The sequence below is a fragment of the Leopardus geoffroyi genome, chromosome A2 (assembly GCF_018350155.1).
Source record: "Leopardus geoffroyi isolate Oge1 chromosome A2, O.geoffroyi_Oge1_pat1.0, whole genome shotgun sequence".
In the NCBI taxonomy this organism is placed as follows: Eukaryota; Metazoa; Chordata; class Mammalia; order Carnivora; family Felidae; genus Leopardus; species Leopardus geoffroyi.
This window is the reverse complement of record NC_059331.1, coordinates 20297095-20314711: the sequence shown is the minus strand read 5'-3', so window position 1 is coordinate 20314711 and position 17617 is coordinate 20297095. Positions and strand designations below refer to the sequence as shown.

Sequence of the window (17617 nt, the reverse complement as noted above, 5' to 3'; positions counted from 1 at the left end):
GCCTGGGTGGCTCAGTTAGTTGAATGTCCAACTCTTGATATTGGCTCAGGTTATAATCCCAGGGCTGTGGGATCAAGCCCCCATTAGGCTCAGTGCTGAGCAGGGAGGCTGCTTAATATTCTCTCTCTCTCTCTCTCTCTCTCTCTCTCTCTCTCTCCCTTTCCTCCACTTGTGTTCTCTCTTTAAAAAAAAAAAAACAGGGGTGCCTGGGTGGCTCAGTTGGTTGAGCATCCAGCTTCAGCTGGGGTCACGATCTCACAGTGAGTTCGAGCCCCACGTCAGGCTCTGTGCTGACAGCTTGGAGCCTGCTCCGGATTCTGTGTCTCCCTCTCTTTGTGTCCCTCCCTTGCTTTTTTTCTCTCTCTCTCAAAAATAAATAACAACTTAAAACAAAAAAACAAAACAAAACAAAACAAAACAAAACAAAACAAAACAGGAGCACCTGGGCAGCTCAGTTGATTGAGCATCCAACTTCCACTCAGCTCATGATCTCATGGTTCATGAGTTTGAGCCCCACATTGAGCTTGCTGCTGTCAGCGCAGAGTCCACTTCAAATACTCTATCCCCCTCTCTCTGTTCTTCCCCCTCTAGTGCTGTTTCTCTCAAAAATAAATAAAAATATTTTTCAAAGAAAAAAAAAACATAGGGCAATAGCTTTATGACATTGAATTTGGCAATGATTTCTTGGATAAGACAACAAAAGCACAGGCAACAAAAGAAATATATAGAGGCACTTGGGTGGCTCAGTCAGTTAAGCATCCAACTTCGGCTCAGGTCATGATCTCACAGTCTGTGAGTCGGAGCCCTGCCACTACACACTGTCGGGCTCTGTGCTGACAGCTCAGAGCCTGGAGCCTGCTTCAGATTCTGTGTCTCCCTCTCTCTCTCTGCCCCTCCTCCACTGGTTCTCTCTCCCTCTCAAAATAAAAACATTTAAAAATTAAAAAAAAAGAAAAATATAAATTCAGCTTTATGAAAATGAAACACTGGTGTACATCAAAGTATACCAACAAAGAGTGAAAAAGATAAGCCATGGAATGAGAGAAATATTTCAAATCATGTATCTGATAAGGGATTGATATCCAGAATATGTAAAGAACTCCTAGAATTCAACAACAGAATACAAGTAACCAGACTGAAAATGAGCAAATGACTTGAATAGACATTTTTCTATAAAAGATATACAAATAGCTAGTAAGGATGTGAAAATATACTTAAAATCACTAATTATTAGGGAAATGCAAATAAAAACTACAATGAGATACTACTTCATACCCATTAGGATGTCTATTACAAAATAATGCAAAACAAAAACAAGAACAAAAAAACAAAAAATCCCCAGAAAATAGTAAGTGTTAGAGAGGATATGGACACTAGAATACTTGTGCCTTGATGATAGGAATGTAAAATGTATAATCACTGTGGAAAACTGTTTGGCAGTTCCTCAAAAAGCTAAACATAGAATTATTGTAACACAGGAATTTCATCCCTGGGGATGTACCCCCGAAGAATTGAGAACAGGGACTCACAAACAGATACTTGTATGCCAACGTTCATTGCAACAATATTCACAGTATCCAAAAGGTGGAAATGCCCCAGTGTTTATCAGCAGATGAATGGATAAACAAAAGTAGTATATATATACAATTGAATGTAATTTAGCCACAAAAAGGAATGAAGACGTCCTGCTACATGCTATGACATGTAGTACCATATTGAAAATACACTAAGTAAATGAACTAAACACAAGAACTCACATGTTGTATGATTTCATTTATATGAAATATACAGAATAGGTAAATCCATAGAGACAGAAATCAGGGCTGGGGGTGGGGGAGCCGGCAATGGAATGGAAAGTAATTGCTTAATGGATATGGGGTTTTATTTTGAGGTGATGAAAATATTTTAAAAGCAGATAGAAGTGGTGATTGTATAACATTGTGAATCGTTCATTTAAAGTGGTTAACTTATGTGAATTTTACCTCAATTTTAACATTTTATTTATTTTGCAGAGAGTGTGAGCAGGGGAGGGGTAGAAAGAGAGGGGGACAGAGGATCCACAGTGGGCTCCATGCTGACACCAGAGAGCCAGATGCAGGGTTTGAACTCATAAACCGCAAGATTATGTCCTGAGGCAGTGTTGGATGCTAAACCAACTGAGCCACCCAAGTGCCCCAATTTTACCTCAATTTTAAAAAATCAAAAAACAAGCTTAGAGAGGTTGAGTTGCTTGAGATCTCACAGCCACTAACTAGTGGAACCAGAATTTGAACTCAGATCTGAGAATTCAAATTAAATACATACATACATACATACATACATACATACATACATACATACATATTTTTAAGATGTTTAGGGAAAGTGGGAGAATTTATTTACTTCAAGGGTAAATGACTTATACTGTTTTTTTTCTGAGAGCATGCTTATTATTTATAAGGGAGAAGAAATGATGCTTTCCACACAGTAGGTGTTCAATAGCTCTTTTTCTGAAATGGTCATCATCTACAGGCTCCATGGTCTGGAGAGAATTTGAGAGTATCTGGAAGGAGTTATAACTCCCTCCAAGCAGTGAAGGGTTCTTCCTCAAGAATGGGGGTTGGGGAGGAAACATCTCCTCCCACATGTTGTATGACCTTGGGCAAATCACTTAACCTCCCTGAGATGAGTTCTTCATCTGTAAAATGCAAATAATATGCTTGCAATGGTGAAAAAGAAATGAGAAAATGGCTGTAAACTTTCTTTGGAAGTGTTAAATGTATGTGCACGTTTATTTAGTTCAGAAAAAATTAGGCTAACATTTTCACTGTTAAGTCACTCCCACTATCTTCTAGAGATGATCACAAGCTCACACTCACCTCTCCAAGAGATTGGCTGGGATTCCCAAGACTCAGCTGTACTGCTGTAATTATCTTGGGCACCTATTTCATTCTTATTGTAACTATATTTGACTCCTCCAGATGGGACCAGGTTGGTCCATCTCAGTAGCCCCAAGTCTACTACAAAATTGGGTTCCATTAACATGTATTGAACAGAATATTGAACAGAATATTAGGGGTGTCCACAGTCCTCATGTTGCCATCAGGGGATTCAGGTTCATCAAAAAACCCTGGGGATTTGTTATATAAAGGTGAAAAACCACAGCCCCTGAGACTCCTGGGGGATACAGGCACACAAACATAATTATTTTACAGCCTTAATCCCTGTGAGAACAAACTACGAGTGGGGGTACAGGGGAGGGAATATTTGGTTTAGATACTCTAGGAATCTAATCTCCCCTTTGGTTACTTCTCACCCCTTTCCAGGCCTTACCCTGGCCCCACAGCAATCACCCAATGTGTTGTTAATTGTTGGGTGCTCAGTAATGTGTGGTTGGACCAACTCAGACCATAGGGCCACCATTCCCTCTTGCTAAACCTAAACCTCTACTCCCAGTTAGTAAACTCACTCTGCTTTTTTTTTTAATTAAAAATTTTAAGTTTATTTCTTTATTTTGAGAGAGAGAGAGAGAGAGAGAGAGAGAGAACAAGCAGGGGAGGGGTAGAGAGAAGGAGAGACAGAATCCCAAGCAGTCTCCACACCATCAGTGCAGAGCTTGATGCAGGGCTCAAACTCACGAACCATGAGATCATGACCTGAGCCAACATCAAGAGTCGACGCTGAACAGACTATGCCACACAGGTGCCCCATAAACTCACTCTCCTTTAATTCCTGGCCCAAATGTCATCTCTTCTGGGTTGTCTCCATGAACATAAAGGCCAGTCCTTTCTCTGGGCTTTCTTGGCATTTCATTCCACAAATATTTATTGGGCACATTCTGTTTCAGCCCTGAAGACAGTTATACAGCTTGGCCTCTGTCCTTAGAGCTTATGTCCACTGGGGAAGGCAGACCAGGAGCAAGCAGCTATACCACTATGAGATGGAAGCACAGGTTAAATACCTTAAGAATTGCAGGAGACATCTTGGAGACTACTTAGCTCACACTCCCCTTTCCAAAACTTCCCACCCACTCAGGAATGAGGCCTGGAGGCTATGTTTATGCTATATGTCTCAGTTATCCAGCAGTAGCTGATTGGCCCAGGGAGAATACCTAATTACAGATGGGCCAATTCGATTCTATATCCCAAGAATTTCAAGTTTCGAAGGTACAGAGAGCTATGACACAACCAGTCAGAGGGCATTGGGCTGGGAGTCTCAGAAGAGGGAGGGAAGGAAGGGTGAGGGCTCCTGCCAGAGAAGTTCAGAAAGTACCCCCTTCTCTTCAGTACCTTGTTTCGCTTAAGGGAGTTTCAGGGGTTTTAGGCATCATCAAAATGGCCCCAACTGAGGCAGGAGTGGTCAGGTAGGCTCCCAACCTGGCTGAGCTAAAAGGAGGTGGGGGGACAGGCAGACCAGGTCAGGAGAAGGAGTGAGAGTTGGATAAAAGGCAGGGAAGAGGATTCTGAGTAGGGGGGAACAGAATAGGCAAAAGCCAAGAGGTAGGAACTGTGCAAGTAAGATGGAAAGAAACAAGACTAGAGTTGTGACCAGGACTAGGGTCACACATGCCCTTGTAAGGCACATTGAAGTCTAAAACAACTTGCAATTTAAATTGCACTAAGAGGGGCATCTGGGTGGCTCAGTCGGTTAAGCTTCGAATTAGGTCATGATTTCGCAGTTTGTGAGGTTGAGCCCTGCATCAGGGCTGTCAGCACAGAGCCCACTTCAGATCCTCTGTCCCCCTCCCTCTGTGCCCCTCCACCTGTCTCAAAAATAAATAAATAAACTGAAAAAAAAATGGGGCACATGGGTGTCTCAGTTGGTTAAGCATCTGACTCTTCTTTTTGGCTCAAATCATATTCTTACGGCCTGTAAGTTTGATCCCTGCATCCGGCTCTGCACTGTCAGTGTGGAGCATGCTTGGGATTCTCTCTCTCCCTCTCTCTTTCTGCCTCTTCTCCACTTGTACACTCTCTCTCTTTCAAAATAAATAAATAAACTAAAAAAAAAATTGCACTAACAGTGAAGGTTAGGGGATCATACCATGGGTAGTGAGAACTCTGTGATGATCCCAGCAGATGTTGCTGGCCTAAAATGAGGGTGTGGGAGAGCACAAATGGACAAATGGGGTCAGCGCTGTTTAGGAAATGGCATGGTTTGGTCTTCATAACTACAAGTGGGGATAAGGGAAGGGAGGAGTCAGTGTGACACCTGCCTACCTGGGGATGACTTTTGTGGAGAGGGGAGCTTACCTGAAAGGCAGAGAAGCAGCGCTAGAGAGGGTAGGTTTGCTTAGAGCCTCATTGTGTAAAGCAGAGACCAGAACCAGTAGCCCTGGCCTCACTTGAGAGCTTGTTAGAAAGATGCTAAGGACCCAACCCAAACTACCACAATAAAGTTTAAGAGGCTCTCATTGAAATAGCACCTGATGAGTCATCAGTGTCAGCTCCATTCCTTTTTCCTTGTCCTGCTCTCTACCCAGTTTAATCTGTCAGTGGAGATCCCTGGGTTTTAAGGATCAGTAAAGACCCCTCAATATGTATGTAGACTTTGAGATGTATGGGTAGTTTTCTGGGGAGAGGATTTGTAGCAAGGTAAAGACCTGTAAGATAAATGAAATTGAGAAAAAAGAAAATTCATGAAACCAGAAGTTGGTTCTTTGAAAAGATCAATAGGGGCACCTGGGTGGCTCAGTTGGTTAAGTGCCCGACTTTGGCTCAGGTCATGATTTCACAGTTCATGGGTTCGAGCCCTGCATCAGGCTCTGCACTGACAGTGTGGACCCTGCTTGGAACTGTCTCTCTTTCCCTCTCTCTCTGCCCCTCTCCACTTGCTCTCTCTCTCTCTGTCAAAAATAAACAAATAAACTTAAAAACAAAAGATCAGGGGCGCCTGGGTGGCACAGTCGGTTAAGCGTCCGACTTCAGCCAGGTCACGATCTCGCGGTCCGTGAGTTCGAGCCCCGCGTCAGGCTCTGGGCTGATGGCTCAGAGCCTGGAGCCTGTTTCCGATTCTGTGTCTCCCTCTCTCTCTGCCCCTCCCCCGTTCATGCTCTGTCTCTCTCTGTCCCAAAAATAAATAAACGTTGAAAAAAAAAAAAAGATCAATAAAGTTGACAAAACTTTAGTTAGACCAAGAGTAAAAGAGATTACTAAATCTAATTCAAATTGCTAAAATAAAAAAAAAATGGGAGTGGGAACATTACTAATGATCCTACAGAAATAAAAAAGATTGTAAGAGATTATTATGAACATAGTAAGCTGGATGAAGTGGACAAATTTCTTGAAATACAAAACCCACCAAGATTAAATCATGAAGAAATAGAAATTTTGAGTAGACCTACAACTAGTAAGGAGATTGAATCAGTAATCTAAAGTCTCCCAACAAATAAAACCCTGAACCTAATAGCTTCATTGGTGAATTCTACCCAACATTAAAAAAAAAAAAAAAAGTTCATTTATCTTTGAGAGGTGGGGGAAGGGGCAGAAAGAGAGGGGTAGGGAAGATCCAAAGTGGGCTCTGTGCTGACAGCAGAGAGCCTGATGCAGGGTTCAAATTCACAAACTGTGAGATCATGAACTGGTCCGAAGCCAGACACTTTAGCCAACTGAGTCACCCAGGTGCCACTCTATGCAATATTTAAAGAAGAACTAATACCAATCCTTCTCAAACTTCCAAATAAATGAAGAGGAAAGAACACTTGCTAACTTATCCTACAAGGCCAACATTGCCAATATCAAAGTCGGATAAAAGACACTACAAGAAAACTACATATAAGTATACCTTACGAACATTGATGAAAAAATACTTAATAGAATATTAGCAAACCAAATTCAGCAGCATACTAAAAGGAATATACACCACAACCAATTGTGATCTATTCCTGGAATGCAAGAATAGTTCATCATACTAAAATCAATCAGAGTAATACTAACAAAATGAAGAAGGAGGAAGCACATAATCTCAATCGATAGAGAAAAAACATTTGACAAAATTCAACACCTTTTCATGATAAAATCACTAAAAGAACGAGTAACAGAAGGAAACTACTTCAATACGATAGAAGTCATATATAAAAAAACCCACAGCAAAAAACAAGCCCAAATCACAATGGTGAAAATCTGAAAGCTTTTCCTCCAATATCAGGAATAAGGTAACGATGGATGCCTGCTTTTGCCACTTCTATTCAATACAGTACTGGAATTTTAACCAGAGCTATTAGTCCAGAAAAAGAAATTAAAGGCATCTAAGTTGGAAAGGAAGAAGTAAAATAATCCCTGTTTGAAGATAATAGGATCTCATATGTAGGAAACCCTAAAGATTCCAAACAAACAAACAAACAAACAAACAAACAAAACTGCTAGAACTAATAAATTCAGCAAAGTAGCAGGAAACAAGTCAACACACAAAATAAGTTTCATTTCTATACATTAGCAATGAAATAAACAGAAATAGCGGTGCCTGGGTGACTCAGTTGGTTAAGTGTCCGACTTCGGCTCAGGTCATGATCTCACAGTTCATGAGTTGGAGCCCCTTATCGAGCTCTGTGCTGACAGCTCAGAGCCTGGAGCCTGCTTCGGATTCTGTGTCTCACGCTCTCTGTCTGCCTGGCCCCCTCAAAAATAAATAAACTTAAAAAAAAATAAACAGAAAGAACAAGTGTTGGTGAGGAAGTGGAGAAATTGGAACTTTTCTGCATTGTTTGTGAGAATGTAAAATGACACAGCAACTGTGGAAACAGTACAGTGGCTCTACAAAAAATTAAAACTAGATTTACCATATAATATGGCAATTCCACTTCTGAGTATGTACCCCGAAGAACTGAAAACAGCATCTCAAAGAGATATTTATACATCAATGTTTCATAGCAGCATTATTCACAATAGCTAAAATGTGGAAGGAACCCGTGTCCATTGATGCATAAATGCATGAACAAAAGGTGATATATACATACCGTGGAATATTATTTAGCCTCTAAAAGGAAGGAAATCCTGTTGCATGCTACAACATGGAGGAATCTTGAGGTCAGTCATTTGAAAGACAGATACTGTAAGATTCCACTTTTTAAAAAAAATGTTAATGTTTATTTATTTTTGAGAGTGAGAGAGACAGAGCATGAGAGACAGTGAGAGAGGGAGACACAGAATCCGAAGCAGGCTCCAGGCTCTGAGCTGTCAGCATAGAGTCCAATGCGGGGCTGAAACTCACAGACCCTGAGACCATGACCTGAGCCAAAGTTGGAAGCTTAACCAAGTGAGCCACTCAGGCGCCTCTGTAAGATTCCACTTACCTGAGGTATCTAAAGCAGTCAAATTCACAGAACAGAAAGTAGAATGGTAGTTGCCAGGGACTGGGGGAACAGAGAATGGGGAGTTAATATTAATGGGTAGAGAGTTTCAATTTTAAAAAGTAAAAGAGCTACAATGAAGATGATGGATGGTCGTCATGGTTGTACATTATGAATATATTTAGTGCCACTGAACTGTACACTTAAAAAGGTTAAAAGGGTAAACTTTTATATATATATGTATTTTATCACAATAAAAGAAAAAAAAAAAACCAGGAAAAAAAAAAAAAAAAGAGTTAACAGCTAGTGGGATCCAGAGAAACTTTTCCATAGCTGGATGTGGGGTTATAAACACAAGGGAACACTCAATATTGTGTGAGAGCAAAGTGAACTTTTTGTTTTTATAAAAGCCATTTGTTTCCTATGTAAGTATATCTGAGGTTTAGGAAACACAGAGCTGGTCCTTAAGGAGCTACATGTCAACTCTCTTGAATGCTCTGATGCGCTTTAGCAGCCTGTGGGGTCCCAGAGCATGTTCATTACAGCCACTGTCACATTGTATGGCTGTTTGTGTGGCTATCAACCTGAAGAGCCTGTGAACATGAGGTAGAACCCTGTTTCCTACCCAGCACATGGTGCTCCATCAATGAATGAAAGAATGAGCAAATGAGTGTCTATCAGGAGGTGATGCACCTACAGTTCTAAGAAGGAGAGGGAAATCACAGTTTCGGTTCTTCCCATGGTTCTCTCCATCTATTTATTTCCACTTTTTGCAGTCTGCCCCTGACACTTACCACTTGCAGGAAGCCTTCCCAGATTATGCCCAGCTACCACAATGAAGGTTGGGGCCTTCAGGATAACTCATCTTCATCATTTCCCTTTCACCTGGAGAAGGAAGTAGGCAAGAAAGTTAACACAGGGAAGCATGAGCTGTCTAAAAAGGCAGCTAGGTAGGCTGGGAGAGGGAGGATGGGGAATCAGGCCCTCTATACTCCAGCATCTCCAACTCCAGACTCCAAAAGAGAGGGGTTGGGATGCTTCCTCATCCTTCCCCAGAGCAGGTATCCCAACAGACCTGGTGGAGGCCACTGGGCTGCTCAAGTCCCTCTGGGAAGAAGATGTTGTCCTCCAAGGTGGCATCTTCGAAAGGCTGCTGGAGGAGGGGACAAGTACCGTAGGTCAAGCTAGGGTACTGGCCGAATGCTCACCTCCTGTGCCTCCTTTCCTGATGGAGAAAGCAGGAGTTCTGGACTTTGTCCTTATAGCCGAGCAGGCTTGGACAAGTTAGTTAATTTCTCTGAGCCACAGCTTACTCATCTGTTAAAATGGAGCAATGATGCCTACCTTGTAGGACTGTTGAAAGAACACTTTGAGTGTCTGAGCATGGGACCTTGCTCAAAGGAGATGCTCTGTGTCTGCCTGGACTTAGTGCAGAACTCTAGCTGTACAAAGGTCAGTAACTTTCACCAGAGGCCTGGCTGTAGCATCACCAGTTAAACCATGTGACTGAGCTAGTGACAAAGCCTCTGGTGCCTCAGCATCCTGAGATAAAGGGTGGGAAAGATCTGTTCCCACCATCTCCCTCTCATGAGTGGCAGCTGAGAGGAAACCACGGGGTAGAGATGGCTTTAGAATAAAACACAAAAGCCAACTCATACTGAGCAATTACCTGGGTCAGGCTAAGTCCTTAATGTCCATTAGCTCATATAATCCTTGCAGACACCATGGGAAGGGTACTATTATTCTCTGTATATATCAGTTTTACTTCTGTCTATCTACTTACTATTTTTATTTCTATTAAAACAATTTTTTAATGTTTATTTTTGAGAGAGAGACAGAATGCAAGCAGGAGAGGGGTAGAAAGAGAGGGAGACACAGAATCCGAAGCAGGCTCCAGGCTCTGAGCTGTCAGCACAGAGCCCGATGTGGGGCTCGAACCCATGAACTGCTAGATCATGACCTGAGCCAAAGTCAGACACTCAACCGACTGAACCACCCAGGTGCCCCTCTACTTAACATTTTTAGAGAAGTTTTAGATTAACAACAAAATTGAGCAGAAAGTACACAGCCCCCACACTTCCCCCCCACACCCGCCTCCTCCCTCACCCCAGCCTCCTCAATTACCAACATTCTCCACCAGAGTGGTACATTTGTCACAATCAGTGAACCTACACTGACTCATCATCATCTCCCAGAGTCTGTAGTTTATTAGCACTCTTGGTGTTTGTATATTCTATGGATTTGGACAAATGTATGGTGACATGTATAGTTTTACTTTTCAATACGATTTATTTCTACCAAAGCAGTACATGCTCAGTGGTTTCAAAGCTAATGTACAAAAAGAGCTTATATGGAAAAGCAATCTGCCCTGCCCACTCTTTCTAACCCAAGGCCCAGGCCTCAGGGGCAGAGTGGATCCTTGTTCTGTAGTCCTCAGCCTCGGGAGGCCGGCGGCGGTGGGGGGGGGGGGGGGTGGTTCACCCTTAGCACTGAGGTGATGAACCTTCTTTTTAGGATAAGGACTATCAGAAGGGACTGGGGACAAATAGCCCATTGGGGCCAAATGGCAAGATTGGATACCCTCTACCTCAAGGTCAGCCAAGCATCTTCAATAAGACATTCTAAAGATTATTATAAAATCCCTGCTTACTTCTTTAGAAACCCTAGAGATCATTTTTGGACTTTTGCTGGATGAAGAGAGCTAAAGCCCAACACAGGAAGGCTGCCATGATGTGAAGCTCCTGGGGCAGAGGGAGATTGGGTTCTGGCTGGCTGTGTATCCTGGGAAAACTTCTCTCCTCTGGACTTTGAGATCTTCATGTGAAAAACCAGAGAGTTGGACAGCTGATCTCTACGGCCATGTCTCAGCTGACAGAGGGAGTCTGGGCTCCTATTGCTTAGCAGCCCAATCTCTAGTGCTCTTCCTGTGAGCTGGGTACTTCCTTGTAACCACCTTCAAAGTAAGCACTATTGCCCCATTTTATAGATGAGAAATTGAGACCCAGAAGGGTTGTCAGGCCACATAGCTGAAGAGGAGCAGGGTCAGGATTCTAAATCAGGGCACATGCTCTCCTTCCCCGGGGCTGGATCACTGAGCCTTCTGTCCCACTTTCACTGGAATAGGTGCTCTCGTGTGTGTGTGTGTGTGTGTGTGTGTGTGTGTGTGTGTGGCAGGTGAGTGGGTATATAGGTAGGAGAGTAACAGAGGATCCCATGGCTTCCAGTAGCAGCAGGGCCCAGCTCACTAGGCCCCCAGGATTTCAAGTCTCCAGGCCCACCTCAGGGTGAAGAGCATCACATCCACATTCTGTTTGATGCCAGCTTCTCACCCCAGACCAGTAGTTCTTGGCTTTGGCTGTGAATGAATCACCTGTGGAGCTTTGGGAAACAATAGTGTCTGTGACCCATCTGTAGAGATACTGATTTAATTGATCTGGAACAGGCTCCTGGCACTGGGAGAGCATCAAAGCTCCACAGGTGATTCAAATGTGCAGCTAGGGCTGAGAACCTTGTACTAGCCTGTCAGCTTACTGAAGAGCCTTGTTTTTGCTTCACCATGCCTGGCCCTAGGGAATGTCTGCTGTCTTTGCCCTGCCTCCCTAGCCATCAGGGCAGAGAAAAAGCAGTAGCCTTTGTTTTTTGCTACAATGTAACTACCTTTCTCTGTAACAAGGTCCACAGCACCATTACTCTGCCCTCTTGAATTTCTGGTCCTTCTCAGAGTAGCCAAGGCCATGATGCTTTTTATGGATTCTTTGAAACTAAAGCCCCTGGAATCCAGTCCTAACAGGTTTGGGGGTGGGGAGCCCACCTTGCTCTCTGCTCTGCATCTTTGAGGAAAAGAAATGGGGGAGGGCAGGGTTTGCTCTCCACCCAGGCTGCCCTGAGTATTTTCTGGCTCCTAGGTAAGGCTTGCAGCCCCATGAAATTAGTATGTCCTGCATTCAAAAAAGGACAAGGAGAGGGGCGCCTGGGTGGCTCAGTCGGTTGAGTGTCTGACTCTTGATTTTGACTCAACTCATGACCTCAGGGTTGTGAGATAGAGCCCCTCTTTGGGCTCTGTGCTGAGTGTGGAGCCTGCTTGAGTGTCTCTTTCCTCCTCTCCCTCTTTGCCTCTCCCCTACTCACATGCACGTGTACACTCTCTCTCTAAAAAAACAAAAACCCCCACAAAAAGCTCCGAAAAAACTTTAAAAAAGGACAAGGACAATTCTGGAGGCTACAAGAATCTCAGAAGAGAGACAAATCTGAATGCTACCCAGAGAATGAGAATCTCCTGTCTCCTGCCTACTGAACTCAGGTACAGAAAGGTGCCTGATGTGCTCCTGACTTAGGACACCTATGTGGGCTTTGGGCCACAGAGCCCTGGATGCTGATTTCAGAACCCATAAAAGAGAATCAAAGTTAGAAGTAGAGGGCCAGGTGAGAGGTGGGTTGGAGATGTACTGGCGGTTGTAATTAAGCCGAGCCGGGACCAGGAACTGGAAGTGATAATGGGGGAAGTTACTCAGGACAGGACTCCGAGGTGGCCACTAAATGTGGTATTCCTTAGCCTGCTCTCTTTCTTTTTAAAGCCTGGGCTTTGAAGTCACAGATTTATGGCAGGCCAAGCCAAGATGGGTCTGGAAGTCACATGACAGATGGTTTTCAAACTGAGTTCCTTAGAATCCTAAGGAGTTCCTCAGAATTGGTAGGAACTCTGCCACACGGTGTCCTCCAACTCCCAACATGGCTTCTTTTTTCTACTTGATGAACAGATGTACAAGATTTCACTGGGAAAAAAAAAAAGGATTCTACACTAAAATAATACTAACAAAATTTAAAAACCATAGCTCTAGTAAACTTCTGATGGGGAAACTTGCCCAGGGTCGCCCTCTAGTCTTTTACCCCTTAGACCAGGCCTGTCCCCACAGCACACTCGTAGGCTCCATAGAGTATACAGTAGAAGACCCTCTGTGGAAGTATGGCTTCAATGCTGCAACAAAAATGGCCAAGAGAGGAGCCACATGGGGAGGGCCACTCTTAACAGAATGAATGACCCCAAGACCCAGAACTTCAGCCCCCGAGAGGCAGTGTGAAGCTGCCTTGGCTCTAATGTCAAAAGCCCTCATGATTCTAGTCTGTTCTTACCTTCAGGTAAATGTAGGGACCTGACCTGGGAGGCAGGGCCCTAAGGGATTCCAGGCTGCCCCACCATAGCTTTCTGGGCCATAGCTTTCTCTTTAAGGAAGGCAACTGGGGGGGTGGGGGGAGTCACCTGGGTGGCTCAGTGGGTTGAGCCTCCGACTTCGGCTCAGGTCATGATCTCATGGCCCTCGTGAGTTCGAGCCCCATGTCGGACTCTGTGCTGACAGCTCAGAGCCTGGAGCCTTCATATTCTGGGTCTCCCTCTCTCTCTCTGCCTTCTCCTGCTCATGCTGTCTCTCTCTGTCTCTCAAAAATAAATAAAACATTTTAAAAATTTAAAAAAAAAGGAAGGCAGCTGGGCATAGTCACTCAGCTCCTAGACTGTGGGCCCTCGAGAGCAGGACATGTCATCTTCATCGTGTGCTGCATCCTCCTCAGCCCAAGTGACACAGGACACAAGGTGAGGCATAGAGCTGAAACTCAGGAATCCTTAACTTCACAGAAAATATTTTTTATTGATTAAAAAAAATTTTTTTTGAGAGAGAGACAGAAAGTGAGTGGGGAAGGGGCAGAGAGAGAGGGAGACAGAATCTGAAGCAGGCTCCAGGCTCTGAGCTGTCAGCACAGAGTCCAACACGGCACTTGAACTCACAGGCTGTGAGATCATGACCTGACCCGAAGTCAGAGGCTCAACTGACTGAGCCACCCAGGCACCCCTATTGATTTTTTTTTAAACAAGGCTTCAGGGGTGCCTGGGTGCTCAGTCAGTTAAGTGTCTGACTTCGACTCAGGTCATGATCTCAAGGTTCATGGGTTTGAGCTCTGCATCAGGCTCTGCGCTAACAGCTCAGAGCCTAGAGTCTGTGTTTCCCTCTCTGCCTCTCCCCCGCTAGTGCTCTGTCTCTTTTTCTCTCTTAAAAATAAATACTAAAACAAATTTTTTAAACAAGACTTCAATCAAGTGGCTCTCCTGAATCCCGCCCCCCTCCCATACAAACTGTGACCTTCCACAGAAGTGGTTGACTTAGTATACTATATGTAGTGAAACTTTCTTCTCCCTCCTGTTTTCTTTCATGGGTTGGCTTCTCTGGTGGTAGAAATTTCTATACTCTGGAGAGAGTGGGCTCTGGGTATTCCCATTTATTCTCCCAACATTTTTCTTCCTCTGAGCAGTCCAACAGGTGAGGGTATCCCAAGGCCAACAGGGCTGCTTATCAATGCAGAAGAATGTGAGAGCATGTGCTTGCCCAGGAAATAGGTGGAAAATTCAACCACAAGTGAATGACCATCAATGGATTGCACTGAGGGGAAGACTGAATCCCCAGTTCAGAGGTCTTAACCTCTCTTTGCCATGGAACATCCAGAACATCAGTGATCAGAACTTTTATATGTATTCAATTGGGGTGGGGTCCTCTATTCACCGTCTTCCTCTGGGTCTCAAGGGACAGGATGATGGCCAAAGACCACAGACCACAAACCCAGGCGCCTGCTGTTCTTACCTCCCTGCAATGACCAAGATCTGAGAAACTGTTCTCATCCCCAGGTCTCCGACTGACCCCCTCATGCTTTACAACCTGAGCCCCTCCAGACCCCCCACCTCCCTCAGAGTCCAAAGGCCACTTCTGAAGCCCTCCATACCCCCAAGTAATTCCCACTAATCCCTGGTTGTCCTGGTCCCTGGTCCTGTGGGGAGGCAGCCAGCTTTGTGACTTCACAAAAGGCCATCTTGTGACAAGTTTGGACCAGATGAAGCAGGAGCTAGACAGAGGGGCTCCCCCCAGAAACACCATGTGACTTTTCATGGAGAGACACCCCCACCTCTGAGGGAATGAAGAGGAACTGCCTCATGGTAAGAGCCCAGGACATCTTCTACACTTAGAAACACCTTTTCTTAATGACTTCAACTCCCAGACCTAACTGGATATTCCTGACTACCCTGGCAATATGTCTCAGAGGTCCAGGCCCATTGCAGGAAGGTTTAGGGAGGGGCAGGAGGTGGTGGTTACTTCAAGTGGTGGTGGTGACGGTGGGTCTCTGGCCTCTGAATGGGAAGTCAGATGAGCCTCCTTCCATTACACAAAGCTAATCTTCTCTAGGCTTTTCAAAGTAAAAAGACTGATAGATGTTTTATGTGACCTGAGTCTTCATCAGGGTCTGCCCCTGTGGTCTCCAGAGTACCTTCAAATAGGTCAGGACTGAGATCCCTGAATTCCATAGAAAGGTTTCATGGCCACAAACAGGTATTGTCAAAAATCCAAGGTCTTTTCTCTCCAATTCTGACTCCACTGTTGTTTTTCCTGGAAGAACTTATGATTCCAGGAACGTGAGGCAAAAGAGGCTGGGGGTGCTTTCTCTTTACCTTCCTTGCACCTGTTCCTCACCCTCTTACCTGGAGCATAGTCTCTGGAAAGGGCAGGCCACAGGAGTCAGCAGGGATGCTAACTGGCAGCCAGGCTGTCATCTGATAGGTAGTGCAGGTACCTGGAAGGCAGAGGTTGGCCCTCTTCATGCTGCAGCCCTTGTTTGTGATGGGCAGGTTCACTGTGAGGGTAGCCCAGGGTATATCTATGGCCACCACCTCTGCCCTCTACTTTGTGACATCACCATCCTGCCAGAGGACCCAGAGAAAGAAGCAAGTGTGCTCTGGGCAAGGATTCTAGATACAGGCTATATCCCAGCAGCTAGGCAGGGTGGATAGGCTGGTTTGGGAAGGTGACATGTCTGGCTTTACATCTAAGGGGCTCCTTGGCCTTGACTACTTTCACCTTTGATCAGTGGTAGCTCTTAAAGCTCTTAAAGCATCTGGAGGCCTAGGAACAGATCTTCTTAAACCACCCTCTGACCCATGCAATTTTCAGTTCTGGGGTGGGACAGAGAGGTGGACAGGTGATTCCCCCCCAGGGTGGTTCCTCTGCTACTTCCCAGCACTTTTGAAAATATGCCCCAGGATTTTTTTCTGGTGAGGAGCTCATTTCTCATTTAAATGAGGAAAACCTGAGCTCTGCCAGCAGCTAGTCCTGGGGGCAAAGAGAAACCAGCTGAAGAACTTAAACAGGGACAGCATTAGACCAAGAATAATCAAAATAGGAATAGTCATCACTTCTCTAACACTTACTGTGTGGTAGGCCTCAAGCCGAGTATTTTACATGCATTATCACATTTAATCCTCAATGCTAGAAAGAAGATGTTATTTCTACTTTCCAGCAAAAGAAACTGAAGCTCGGGAGGTGGAGTGATTAGGCCAAGGTTCCACAGCTGGTAAATGGGAGCACCAGTATTAGGATGCAGGTCTATTTTCTTCCCAGGCTGGACTCCACTGCTGACCCATCTCCATCTGCAAACTCTTCCCAGTAAAGAGGAAAAACTATTTTCTTATTCTTGACCACAACCAATGGGGTTAAAGAGAGAAGGGTAGATGGGAAGAATTTGAGCCTAATAGCACTCACATCATCAGCTTGTGGCTAAAGGAGCCTTGACTGCTTTGCCTGTCTAATGAAACCCTTTGGGAGGCAGCTGTTCTTATTTGCTTCTAACTATTTTGCAGATGATTTAAGAGAGGCTCTGGGGACCACATGCAGGGAGTCCTTGGGGTCCAGGGCTGAGCAGTGGTTCTGAGGTGGTGTTGCCAGATAAAATATAAGATGACCAGTTCACTTTTTAAAAATGTTTATTTATTTATTTTGATAAGAGAGTAAGAGAATGCTTGCGAGAGAGGCAGAGAGAGAGGGAGAGAGAAAATCCCAAGCAGGCTGCACACTGTCAGTGCAGAGCTTGACACGGGGCTCAGTCCCGTGAACCGTGAGATCATGATATAAGCCAAAATCAAGAGTCAGATGCCGTACCTACTGAGCCACCCAGGTGCCCCAGGATGACCAGCTCACTTTTAATTTCAGATGAAAAATATATAAAAAAAATACAAGTATGTCCTAAAGATTGCATGGGGCTCTTCCGGAGGCTCTTCAGTCTTGTTGAGACCCTGGTAGGTGGGAGCTGGTCGGGGAGGGTTGGGGGGGATGGTCTGCTTCATTTCCTACTTGAGCCTCAGGCCCCTCTATGAAGTTGAACCTGTGGGAATAGGAGGCACAGACTGACTTCTGGAGACCACAGCTACTGTGGCCACTGGACAAGGTGGGGCTCAAACTCTGTGCAGTCTCATTTTCTCCCTCTGCAAAACAAGAGTGGTGGATGTGGATGCTGTCATATAGGAGTGGTTTTTTGCACACC

The 17617-nt window shown here is 44.7% G+C and overlaps 1 protein-coding gene and 1 long non-coding RNA gene across 2 annotated transcripts in view; one reads left to right on the top strand and one right to left on the bottom strand.

The window, feature by feature from the left end:
* Positions 1 to 8848: 8848 nt before the first annotated feature.
* Positions 8849 to 15935, bottom strand: LOC123605676. Its single transcript, XR_006715847.1, has 3 exons — positions 15783 to 15935; positions 9342 to 9419; positions 8849 to 9151 (listed from the first exon to the last, which is right to left on the bottom strand). It is a non-coding gene; the product is annotated as an uncharacterized LOC123605676 (long non-coding RNA).
* DCAF1 (DDB1 and CUL4 associated factor 1) overlaps positions 15134 to 17617 on the top strand; it is a 90989-nt gene continuing 88505 nt past the window's right edge. Inside the window, exon 1 of the mRNA XM_045492965.1 lies at positions 15134 to 15242. The gene's annotated coding sequence lies outside the window, so the exon portion shown is untranslated. The remainder of the gene's footprint in view (positions 15243 to 17617) is intronic.